The sequence below is a fragment of the Scyliorhinus canicula genome, chromosome 1 (assembly GCF_902713615.1).
Source record: "Scyliorhinus canicula chromosome 1, sScyCan1.1, whole genome shotgun sequence".
Classification (NCBI taxonomy): Eukaryota; Metazoa; Chordata; class Chondrichthyes; order Carcharhiniformes; family Scyliorhinidae; genus Scyliorhinus; species Scyliorhinus canicula.
Window position 1 is genome coordinate 291054663 of NC_052146.1, and position 13484 is coordinate 291068146.

Genomic DNA, 13484 nt, shown 5'->3' on the forward strand with positions numbered 1-13484 from the left:
ACTGTCGGTATTCTATGATTCTATGAATGTAATAATGGAATCAATCTCTCTGAATATGATAAGATATGAGTTGGTTGGTTTCAGGACAAGGTTCATTCTATAGAACAGTGAATCATAAAAGTACAGTTTTGTTCTAATTTCAAAATTTTACATGTTTTATTGAACTCAGTTTTGCTCTCAAAGTTAGAAACATTTAATAATTATAAATTTTCTACTTTGAGAACAAGAGTATTTTTCACTGGAAAATTACCTCATCTTCGGATTGTATCGTCAAGGGGCAGCATGGAGACGAAGAAAGAGTAGAGAGGACAAGGACAGATCCTTGGGCATGGGCATCAAGAGAAATTCTTACTGTAGATTCTTTGCCTATGATACAATAAGTAAAAGTGGATCTAAGCGAGAGCAGTGTCGTCAACTGGACAACCAAAAAGAGCTGTTGGGTGTGGATGGTTCGGCAGCACGGTAGCATTGTGGATAGCACAATTGCTTCACAGCTCCAGTGTCCCAGGTTCGATTCCGGTTTGGGTCACTGTCTGTGCGGAGTCTGCACATCCTCCCCGTGTGTGTGGGTTTCCTCCAGGTGCTCCGGTTTCCTCCCACAGTCCAAAGATGTGCAGGTTAGGTGGATTGGCCATGATAAATTGCCCTTAGTGTCCAAAATTGCCCTTAGTGTTGGGTGGGGTTACTGGGTTATGGGGATAGGGTGGAGGTGTTAACCTTGGGTAGGGTGCTCTTACCAGGAGCCGGTGCAGACTCGATGGTCCGAATGGTCTCCTTCTGCACTGTAAATTCTATGTAAAATCTACGTAAAAGACTTCAGAGAAGTAAATAAGAATGAGGATGGATAGTACACCATTGTGACAGTCACATTGGATGTAATATGTATCTTTGATTCGGCCTATTTCAGGGCTGTGACGTGAGGCAGTAGAAAAACATAAGTTGGTTTTTTTTTAATAATAGTTTTATTGAGGCAGTTTTTGGCTTTGTAAACAGTTACAGACATCAGCAGAAAGAAAGCAAAAAAGGCAAAAATGTGCAAACATCCACGTACTTTGAATACTTCAATCGTAACATACTGCACAAGCCCGCTCCTCTCCCACCAGTACTACCCGCCATTTTATCCCTCCTACTCTACTCTACTCTACCCCCCCTCCCCCCCAACCCCCTGCTGACGCTCACTCTCCCGCAAAGAAGTCAATAAATGGTTGCCACCTCCAGGCGAACCCCTGTACAGATCCCCTCAAGGCGAACTTAATTTTTTCCATACCCAGGAAACTCGACATGTCCGCAAGCCACAACTCAGTCTTCGGGGGCTTTGAGTCCCTCCACTCCAATAGTATTCGTCGCCGGGCTATCAGGGAAGCAAAGGCCAAAACATCGGCCTCTTTCTCCCCCTGGACTCCTGGGTCTTCCGAAACCCCAAAAATTGCCATCCCTGGACCCATCGCCACCCTTGTTTTTAGCACCCGGGACATGATGCCCGCAAATCCCTCCCAGTACCCCCTAAGCTTAGGGCATGCCCAAAACATGTGAACGTGGTTCGCTGGTCCTCCCACGCACCTAGCGCATTTGTCCTCTATCCCAAAGAATTTGCTCATCCGAGTCACCGTCATGTGGGCCCGGTGAACGACCTTAAATTGAATCAGCCCGAGCCTGGCACATGTCGCGGTCGAATTTACCCTACTCAGGGCCTCTGCCCACAGCCCGTCCTCCATTTCCCCGCCTAGCTCCTCCTCCCATTTAAGTTTCAGTTCCTCCGTCTGGGACCCTTCCTCCCTCATGAGCACCTTATAAATATCAGAGACTCTATCCTCCCCTTCTTCCCACCTAGAGACTATTCTGTCTTGGATCCCCATTGGTGGGAGGCATGGGAAGGATGGGACCTGTCTACGAACAAAGTCCCGCAACTGTAGGTACCTAAAATCATTTCCCCTTACCAACCCAAATTTCTCCTCCAAGCTCCTCAAACTCACAAAGCTCTCTTCCAGGAACATATCACCCACCCTTCCCACCCCCGCCCGCCGCCATACTCGAAACCCCCCATCCATACTCCCAGGGGCAAACCGATGGTTGTCGCAGATTGGCGCCCAAACCGACGCCCCGTCTCCCCTACATGCCTCCTCCATTGGCCCCATATCCGCAGGGTCGCCACCACAACCGGGCTGGTGGAGTACCTGGCCGGCGGCAGCGGTAGAGGAGCCGTGACCAGGGCTGCCAAGCTGGAGCCCCTGCATGAAGCCGCCTCCACCCGCTCCCAGATAGACCCCGTACCCACCATCCACTTCCTTATCATAGCGATGTTGGCCGCCCAGTAATAATTAATCAGACTCGGCAAAACTAGCCCTCCCTCGCTGCTGTTCCTCTCCAGCATCGCCTTCTTCACCCGCGGGGATTTTCCCGCCCAGACAAAGCTCATGATCATCCTGTTAACTCTTTTGAAGAGGGACTGTGGGACAAAGATCGGGAGGCACTGAAAAACAAACAGAAATCTAGGGAGGATTGGCATCTTTACAGTCTGCACCCTCCCTGCCAGCGACAGCGGGAGTGCATCCCACCTCCGAAACTCTCCCTTCATTTGCTCCACCACCCTGGCCAAATTTAACTTGTGCAGCCTGCCCCAGTCTCGTGCCACCTGGATTCCCAAATACCGGAAATTTTCCTCAACCAGCCTAAACGGTAGCCCTCTCAATCTGTTCTCCTGGCCCCTTGCCTGTACCACAAACATTTCACTCTTGGCCGTATTTAATTTGTATCCTGAAAACTGGCCGAACTTCCTCAACATTCCCAGTATACTTCCCATCCCGGCCACTGGGTCCGACACGTACAGGAGCAGGTCGTCTGCGTAAAGAGAGACTCTATGTTCTACCCTGCCCTTCACCATCCCCTTCCATCCCTCTGCGGCTCTCAGCGCAATCGCCAGCGGCTCTATGGCCAGCGCAAACAGCAGCAGGGAGAGCGGGCAGCCCTGTCTGGTCCCTCGGTACAGCCTAAAGTGCTCCGACACTTCTCTGTTAGTCCTGACGCTGGCCCTCGGGGCCTGATGTAATAATTTGATCCAATCCACCAGTCCCTCCCCAAACCCAAATCGTCCGAGCACCTCCCATAGATAGTCCCACTCCACCCGGTGAAAGGCCTTCTCAGCGTCCATCGCCACCACTACCTCCACCTCCCTGCCCGCCGGGGGGCATCATTATAAACATAAGTTGGTTTTACTATCCAAGGTAACCATGAAGTTGTGGGCAGTTTTGCAGAGGATAGTGAAGACTAATAGCTCGATATGACTCAACCAGATCGGTTGGTGGATTTCTAAGATATGCTCTCCAGATATGCTTATCTTAGCACCTCCTAGACTTGAAAAAGCAAAGATGGAGGTATACCAAGAATGACTCAGAATGGAAAGTGAAAGCTTTGCTGGGAAGAGCATCAAAGGTGGATATGCAGACATATTGTGACCAATCTGTTTGCTGCATTGATATTGTTGACATATGGTTTACTTTCTAATTCTTTGAAATAATCTTCTAGACTCTCTGGAAATAAAAATGCAACAAATTTATTTCGACATAATAGTGGCAAATGGACCGGCGAAGTCTATGCAGTTGCGAGATTGAACGTACAATTACAAATGGCAGAATTTGAACTACGGCCACAGCAGAAGTGTAATGGCAACATGTGCGTTGGTCAGAAGTGACCATTTAAGAAGGTGAAATTTGCCCTGAGGGGATCAGTACAGGGGTTCTTTAGGCGGTGGCAGCCTTTCCTGGACTTCCTGGCGGAACGGTAGGGAAATAGGCCGGCAGCAGCAGCCACCCGGGGGGGGGGGGGGGGGATTGGGTTTGGGGGAAGGGAGAAGTGCGTACATGGGTTTGTGGGATGTGGCGGGCGTTACTCTTTCCTTTCTGTTGTTTGCTTTTATTTGTTTTTGTAGTTGCTGGGGGGGAGGGGGGGTGGTTGTTCTTGGGTTTTTACAATGGTTATTCTGTTAATATTGTTTTGTTGTTTATATTTTGTGAAAATCTTAATAAAAATTATTTAAAAAAAAAAGAAGTGACCATTTAAATTCACTTTTGAATTCACCAGCTCCGGTGACAGGTCGTCTCAACCTGAAGTGTCAACTCTGTTTCTTTCCAGTTTTTCTGTCTGACCTGCTGCACATTCCCAGCATTTTTGTTTTTCTTAATTTCAGATTTCTAGCATGCACAATATTTTCCTTTTGCGTTTGAATTCACGGTCACAAATTCCAGAAAGCGAGCCAGTTTCAATTAAACATTTTCCCAAAATCATTTTACTGGTCTACGTAGAAAACCCTCCTAGAAATGTGACTTTAATTATCAGACATTGTACTAGATGAGCAGAAAAGTTCTCCAATTAAATATTGGGAAGTCTGAAGCCATTATTTTCAGTCCTGTTCCATACTCAGTATCATGTTGATTTCATCCCTCTCCTGGCAACCATTTTAAGATTAAGCCAGTTTGTTTGCAACCTTGTTATCATATTTGATCCCGAGGTGAGGTTCCATAAGACCATAAGACATAGGAGCAGAATTAGGCCACTCGGCCCATCGAGTCTGCTCTGCCATTAGTCATGGCTGATATTTTCCCATCTCTATTCTCCTGCCTTCTCCCCATAGCCCCTGATCCCCTTATTAATCAAGAATCTATCTCTGTTTTAAAGACATAGTGATTTGGCTTCCACATTCTTCTGCGGCAAAGAGTTCCACAGATTCACCACCCTCTGGCTGACGAACCTCCTCCTCATCTCTGTTTTAAAGGATCGTCCCTTTAGTCTGAGATGGTGTCCTCTGGTTATAGTTTCTCCTACAAGTGGAAACATCCTCTCCACTTCCACTCTATCCAGGCCTCGCAGTATCCTGTAAGTTTCAATAAGATCCCCTCTCATCCTTCTAAACTCCAACGAGTACAGACCCAGAGTCCTCAACTGTTCCCCATACGACAAGTTCTTCATTCCAGAGATGATTCTTGTGAACCTCCTCTGGACCATTTCCAAGGCCAGCACATCCTTCCTTGGATACGGGGCCAAAACTGCTCACAATACTCCAGATGGGGTCTGACCAGAGCCTTATACAGCCTCAGAAGTACCTCCCTGGTCTTGTCCATCTACAGATCTTTGTATCATCTGCAAACTTAGCAACAGTGCCTTCAGTTCCTTCTTCCAGATAATCAATGTATATTGTGAAAAGTTGTGGTCCCAGCACAGACCTCTGAGGCACACCACTAGTCACCGGCTGCCATCCTGAAAAATACCCCTTTATATCCACTCTCTGCCTTCTGCTAGTCAGCCAATCCTCTATCTTACCCTGAACACAATGGGCTCCTAACTTATTTAACAGTCTCCTATGCGGCACCTTGTCAAAGGCCTTCGAAAATCTAAATAATCACGTCCACTGGTTCTCCTTTGTCTAACTTCCTTGTTGCCTCCTCAAAGAACTCTTAACAGAGTTGTCAAACACGACCTCCCTTTGACAAAGCCGTGCTGACTCAGTCCTATTTTACCATTCACTTACAAGTACTTCGCAATCTCATCTTTAATAACAGACTCGAAAATCTTACCAATGACCAAAGTCAGGCTAACTGGCCTATAATTTCCCGTCTTCTGCCTCCCTCCCTTCTTAAACAGTGGTGATACATTAGCCACCTTCCAGTCCTCTGGGACCCTTCCTGCCTCCAGCGATTCCTGAAAGCCATCATCAATGCCTCCACAATTTCCTCAGCTATCTCTTTCAGGACCCTGGGGTGTAGTCCATCCAGTCCAGGTGACTTATCCACGTTCAGACCTTTCAGTTTCCACAGAACCTTCTCCTTAGTAATGGTCACTGCACTCATCTCTGCCCCCTGGTTCTGGAGCTCTGACATCGCACTGGTTTTTTCCACCGTGAAAACTGATGCAAAGTAACTATTCAGATCTTCTGCCAATTCTTTATTTCCTATTATTACTCCAGCCTCATTTTCCAGTGGTCCAATGTCTATTTTTGCCTCTCTCTTACCTTTTATATATTGAAAAAAACTCTTCCTATCTTCCTTTATATTACTAGCTAGCTTGCACTCATACTTCATCTTCTCCCCCCTTATTGCTTTTTTAGTTGTCCTCTGCTCACTTTTAAAGGCTTCCCAATCCTCTGGCATCCCACTAATTCTCGCCACTTTGTATGCTTTTTCTTTAGCTTTTATGCTGTCCTCGACATCCCTCGTCAGCCATAGATGCCTTGTCCTCCCCTAAGCATGTTTTCTCCTCCTTGGGATGAATTTCTGCTGTGCCTCCCTAATAACCCCCAAAAACTCCTGCCATTGCTGTTCCACTGTCTTCCCTGCTCGGTTCCTTCTCCAATCTAACTCTGGCCAGCTCCTCCCTCATATCTTTGTAGTTACCCTCATTTAATTGTAATACCGATACATCTGATTGCAGCTTCTCCCTCACCAACTGCAGGGTAAATTCTATCATACAGTGGTCACTGCTCCCTAAGGGTTCCTTCACCTTAAGTTCCCTAATTAAGTCTGCCTCATTACACATCATGGGGCGAAATTCTCTGCAGACCGTCGTAACGCCGATTTCCGGCGAGCAAAATTGGAGTAGATGACTCCGGCGTGGGGGCCTTCTTTTAGGCGGCGATTCTCCGTTCCCGGAGGGGCCAGCAGCTGACTGACGCGATACGCGTCAGTTTCACCAGCTGCGGAAGTGGTGAGACCCGGCGTTTGGGGGGGGGGGGGGAGGAGGAGGAGAGAGACAGACTGGCATTTTGGGGGGGGGGGGGGGGAGAGAGAGACAGACCGGCATTGGGGGGGGGGGAGAGAGAGAGACAGACCGGCATTTGGGGGGGGGGGGGGGGAGGAGGAGAGAGACAGACCCGGCATTTGGGGGGGGGGGGGCAGGAGGAGAGAGACAGACCCGGCGTTGGGGGGTTTGCGGCGTTGAGTTGAGAGGGGGGGGGCGGCGTTGGAGGGGGGCGGCGTTGGAGGGGGGGCGGCTTTGTAGGGGGGTAGGGGTGGTGAAGGGGGTAGGGGTGGTGAAGGGGGTAGGGGTGGTGAGGGGGGGGTTGGGGTAGGGGCAGCGGCGTGCAGAGGAGGGGGGCGACGGATGCCCGGGGCCAACGCACCGTCGCCCCCCCTCTGCACGCCGCTGCCCCTACCCCAACCCCCTCCCCTCACCACCCCTACCCCCCTCCAACGCCGCACCCCCCCCCCACTAACGGAGGAAGGAAGGGGGGGAGGAGGAAGGAGGGGGGGGAGGAGGAAGGAAGGGGGAAGGAGGAGAGGGGGGGGGTGTGGGTACCGGTCTTCAGAGGGGGGTGGGGGTGTGGGTACTGGCCTTCAGAGGGAGGGGGACGGGGTGTGGGTACCGGCGTTGAGGGTGGGGGGTTGCGGCGTGGGGGGGGTTGCGGCGTTGAGGGTGGGGGGTTGCGGCATTGCGAGAGATGGGGGGGGCGGCGTTGGAGGGGGGTAGGGGTGGTGGAGAGGGGGGTAGGGTTGGTGGGGAGGGGGGTAGGGTTGGTGGGGAGGGGGGTAGGGGTGGTGGGGAGGGGGGTAGGGGTGGTGGGGAGGGGGGTAGGGGTGGTGGGGAGGGGGGTAGGGGCGGTGGGGAGGGGGGTAGGGGTGGTGGGGCGGGGGATAGGGGTGGTGGGGAGGGGGATAGGGGTGGTGGGGAGGGGGGTAGGGGTGGTGGGGAGTGGGGTAGGGGTGGTGGGGAGGGGGGTGGTTGGGGTAGGGGGCAGCGGCGTACAGAGGGGGGGGGCAACGGTGCGTTGGCCCCGGGCATCCGTCGCCCCCCCTCTCTGCACGCCGCTGCCCCCCAAACCCCCCCCCGATGCCGCAACCCCCCCGATGCCGCAACCCCCCCGATGCCGCAACCCCCCCGATGCCGCAACCCCCCCCCGATGCCGCAAACCCCCCCCCCGATGCCGCAACCCCCCCCCCCCACCGCAAACCCCCCCCCCCCCACCGCAAACCCCCCCCCCCCGACACTGAACGGCGTCAACCATCATCAATGGTTGACGCCGTTTTAAAGGTACTGTGATGGGACTTCGGCCCATCCGGGCCGGAGATTTGTGGAAAAAAAAATATAATGAAATCCCGCCGGCGCCAGCTGTTTTCAGAGGCTGCCGGCGGGATTTGCACAGCGCCGGTTTTTGGCCGGTCAGAGAATTAAAAACCCTGCGGGAGCGGGATTAACGCCGCTGCCGGCCGATTCTCCGACCCTGCGTGGGGTCGGAGAATTTCGCCCCATATTTGTGTAATCTCTAACACCACCTATTTTCCATAATAATCTCTTTGCAACATCGCTCGATTTGGCCTGTCCCAATTCATCTGCTACTGAAATAGTCACCCATGTTTTTGTTACCTCTAGATTTGACTAATCCAACACACTCCTTGCTGGTGTCATATATTCTACACTTGGTAAATTGAAGTCATTTGAAACTCTGTTGCCTGTGTCTTAACTCGCTGCAAATCCCGTACTTATCACTCGCCCCATTCTCGTATTTTTCAAAATATATTTTATTACAAACATGCATCAAAACAGGTTGGAGCAAATACATCCTGGGAAACATACTTCCCAGCAATCCCCCCCCCCTCCCCCCCCCCCCCCCCCCCCCCCCCCCGCACCCTGGCGACGAACAACTCCTCAAACACGGTCACAAACATCCCCCTCCTTTTCTCAAACCTCCCCGCCGAGCCCCTTAACTCATACTTTATCTTCTCTAACCGCAGGAAGTCGTACAGGTCACCCAACCATGCTGCTACCCCCGGAGGCGATGCCGACTGCCACTCTAGCAAAATTTGTCGCCGTGCAATCAGAGAGGCGAAGGCCATGACATCGGCCTTCCTCCTCTCCATGAGCTCCGGCTTCTCTGAAACCCCAAATATCGGCAGCAAAGGGTCCGAGTCCACCTCCTCTTCAACTATCCTGGCTAAGACCGCGAACACTCCCACCCAGAATCTTCCCAATTTTTCACAACACTGAAACATGAGTGCGTGATTCGCTGGCCCCCGCCCACACCTCTCACACTCATCTGCTACCCCTGAAAGAACCCACTCATTCTCGCCCGAGTCATATGCACCCTGTGCACCACCTTAAACTGTATCAGGCTCATCCTTGCACAAGAAGAGGTCCCATTTACCCTACGCAGTGCCTCATTCCATACTCTCCAATTGATCTCCCTTCCCAACTCTGCTTCCCATTTCTCCTTAATCTTCACCACCCGCTCTCCTCCCTGCTCCCCCAGCCACTTATATATATATATGCCCAATTCTTCCCTCCCCTTCCACATCCGGAAGCAGGAGTCACTCCAGCAGGGTGTATCTTGGCAACCTAGGGAAGCCCCTTCAGACCTTTCACACAAAGTCCCTAACCTGTAGATACCTGAACTCACTACCGCTCGGCAGCTCTACCTCTCCCTTAGCTCCTCCAGACTGGTGAACCCTTCCTCCAAATACAAATCTCTCACCTTGGCCAGCCCCACTTCCCTCCACCTACTGTATACACTATCCATCCCCCGGCTCAAACTCATGAATCTCGCACTGCGGCATTAGCACCGACATCCCTTCCACCCTAAAATGCCTCAGCTGATTCCATGGGCGGTTTGTCCGCCGGCGTGATTTTCCGATTTGCTGGCGCCCGACGGTTTCCCGATGGCGTGGGGCTGCCCCACAATGGGAAACCCCATTGACGGGCCGGCATAACGGAGAATCCCGCTGGCGGGGCAGAGAATCCAGCCCCATATCTTCACCGTGGCCTGCACCACTGGGCTCCCTGAATACCTACGCGGAGCCATTGGCAACGCTGCCATTACCTTATCCCTCAAACTAGACCCCTTACAAGATTTCTCCTCCATCCTAACCATCGCTACCCCTTCTTCCCATCACCGTCGCACCTTGTCCACATTTGCCGCCCAATAATAATGAAGCATGTTTGGTAACACCAACCCCCCCCTTATGCCTCTGTAGCAGGGTCCTCCCCACCCTCAGCACCTTCCTTGCCCATACAAAGTCAGAGATGATTGTGTCCACTTTCCGAAAAAGGCCTGCAGTATAAAGATCGGGATAGCCTGAAAGACAAACAAGAACCTCGGCAGAATCTACATTTTCATCATTTGGACCCTCCCCGCCAACGTTAAGTGCAGTGTATCCCACCTCCTAAGATCCTCCCTGGCCTCCTCCATCAGCTTTGTTAAGTTCCACTTATGGAACCCCGTCCATTCCCTCGGAACCTGAATCCCTAGATATCTAAACCTATCCCTCGCCACCGTAAATGCCCCTAAATCCCCCCTAAATTAACCCACTGTCCCAGCTCATTCACCGGGAATACCTCACTTTTCCCTACATTCAGCTTGACCCAGAAAACCCTCAAACCTCCCCAACAGGCCCATAATCCTTCCCATTCTCTCCAAAGGATCTGAAACATGCAGCAAGAGGTCATCGGCATGAGAGCGACACCCGATGCTCCCTCTGTCCCCTCATAATCCCCTGCTACTCCGCCGACCCCCTGAGAGCCATCGCCAACGGCTTTATGGCCAGCGCGAACAGCAGCGACGACAGCGGGCACCCCTGCCTCGTACCCCTGTGTAAGTCAAAGCTTCGTGAGCTCATGTTATTCGCCCTCACCCTCGCTTTGGTGGCACATACAGCAACCGCACCCATGCCACAAATCGCGAGCCAAACCTTCCCAAAACTCGCACAAGTACCACCACTCCACCCGATCAAATGCCTCCTCCGCGTCCATGAGCCCCCGACGGATTCATCACCACATTCAACAGCCATCTTATATTACTCGCGAGCTGCCTGCCCTTCACAAAGCCTGTTTCATCTTCTGCAACCACCCCCGAGCACAGTCCTCTATCCTCCCCGCCAACAACTTGGCCAATACTTTCACATTTGCGTTCAATAGTGATATGGGTCTATATGACCCACATTCCACTGGGTCCTTCGGGATTAGTGCGATTACTGCCTGCGTCATCGTCTCTGGCAACTCCCCCTTCTCCAGTGCTTCATTAAATACCCCCAACAGATGTGGTGCCAGGTCCTTCGCAAATTCTTTATAAAATTCCACCGGGTACCCATCCAACCCATCATACCCCTGATACAATCCAAAACCTTCCTCAGCCTGAGGGGCTCCTCCAGCGCCTGCCTCTGCTTCCTCCTCCTGGCGAAATTACAGCTCGTCAAGAAACCGCCCCACGTCCCCCACCTCTCCCTCCAGGTCCTCATCGTAAAGTCCCTAGTAGTACTCCCTAAACACCTCATTTATACTCCCTGGCTTCGACACCACATCCCCAGCCTCAGTCCTTATCTTCAGTATTTTCCTGGACGCGGCCTGCCTACGCAGCTGATGTGCCAGCATGCGGCCCGCCTTCTCCCCATACTCCTATTGCATCCCTCTTGCCCTATGCAGTTGGCCAACTGCCCTCCCCGTTGTCAGCCTGTCAAACTGCCCTGAAACATTTTCCTCCTCGCCAATCCCTCCATGGTGGCCACCCTAGACTATTCCTGGTCCGCCTCCACTGTCTTGCTCACTGGACTGTCATGTTCCTCCCTCCTTTCCCTATCCGCACCAGCCTTAAACTAAATAATTTCCACCCAGACCATTGCCTTCAGTGCTTCCCAAAAAAATGGCCGCCTCACCTCCCCATTCTGATTCAGCTCCATATACTCCTTAATCGCCGCCCGCACCTTATCATAAAAACCTCCATCCGATAACAACCCCCGAGTCAAATCTCCACCCAGGCCTCTGCCCTCATCCCGCTCTCAACCGAATCTCCAGCCAGTGGGATGCATGATCCTACATAGCTATCCCTCTGCCCCCTCCACCCCAACCAAAGTCTCCTGACTCACTACAAAGTAATCAATCCTTGAATACACCTTATGGGTGTGTGAAAAAGAATACTCCCCTCAGATTCTGAAAAAGCCATGGAGCCACCTCTCCATTACCCCCGCCCCCCAGCTCCCTTGTCATTCGTACCCTACCCATCCACCTGGAGCTCGACCTATCCCCCCTTGGCTCCAGGACACAGTTAAAATCTCCCATGATCAACTGGGGCGTGGCCAAATCTAAACCCCTGTCACGTCGCAACAGCCTCCCCCCCACCCCCCCCCCTCAGCCTTCTCCCCTACCACCTCACTTCCATTCATCAGCATCACCTGCGAGCCCGGCCGCCCAAAGGCACCTCCCCCACTCCGCAGCTCAAGGAGGAAGGCGCCCTCCTGCTGACCTTACCCTCCCCCACCCAAACACTGACTTCGCCTGAACTCTCGGCAGCCTTCTCCAAAAGAAAACAAACAAATGTTAAACACAAACAGCCCCATAAAACAGGAGGGGGTTGGGGGTGGGAACAGCAACCCACCCCAAAAAGACGAAAATCCCCCTATCCCTACACCCACTTCAAACATGCTCCCAACCATTACAAAGTGCCAGCACCCCAGTTCCCAAGCATTGTCTCCTCAGTTCTCCCCCCGGTTTATGCTTCTTAATGAAGTCTTTGGCCACTTCTGGGGTCTCGAAATAATATTTCTGGCCTCCGAATGTCACCCAAAATTTTGCCGGCTAGAGCACCCAAACCTGATCTGCCGCCGGTACGGCACCACCGTGGCCTTGTTGAAGCCTGCCCGTCATTCTGCCAACTCGGCTCCAATGCCCTGATAAATTTGGGCGTTATTCCCCTCCCAGTCACAGGTACGCTTCTCTCTGGCCCATCACAGAATCTTCTCTTTCTCCACAAATTTGTGGAGTCTCATGATTACTGCCCGCAGCGACACCCCAGCTCTAGGATTCTGCTTCGGGGACCTATGTGCTCGGTCTACTTCAGATGCCTTATCCAGCACCCCTTCTGCCACCAGCCCCGCCAGCATCTTCAAGACGTACCTCGTGGCACTCACACCTTCCACTCCTTCAGGCAAGCTCACTATTTGCAGGTTCTGCCTTCTCGAGGCATTCTCCTGCTCCTCCACCTTAATGTTTTACTTAGGCACCCTAGGAGCCCCACCCGCTCCAGAGCTACCACATGATCGCTGTGAGCCAAGATCACTATTTCGATCTCCCAAATCTGCGATCCCTGCACCTCCAAACATTTCTCCACCCGTCCCAGAGAACTCTTCAGGGGCTCCACAGCTCCTTTGATGGCCTTTCAGCGATCCTCACACATTTATTTCTCTGCTGGAATTCCTCTTTAATAAACGCCATCACCTCCTCCATCTGGGGCCTTCCAGCTTGCATCAGCCCTTCCTCCGCCGCCTTGCTTACACTGGCTGTTGCTGCAGTACAGGCTTCCAACAGTTTAGTCTGTTCTCTTACTGTTTTCTGCCGGGTCTAAAAGCCAGCAGACATACCACTCCCGGGAGAAACTACTCGTCCAACATTCACCTACGCCTTTTCATCAAAATTCCACCCAGTATCAGGTAAAAATAGCTCTTTTCTGTGCCTTCAACAGGAGCTGCCCGGTGTGTGACCACTCACTCCATGGCCAGCATTGCAAGTACCCCGCC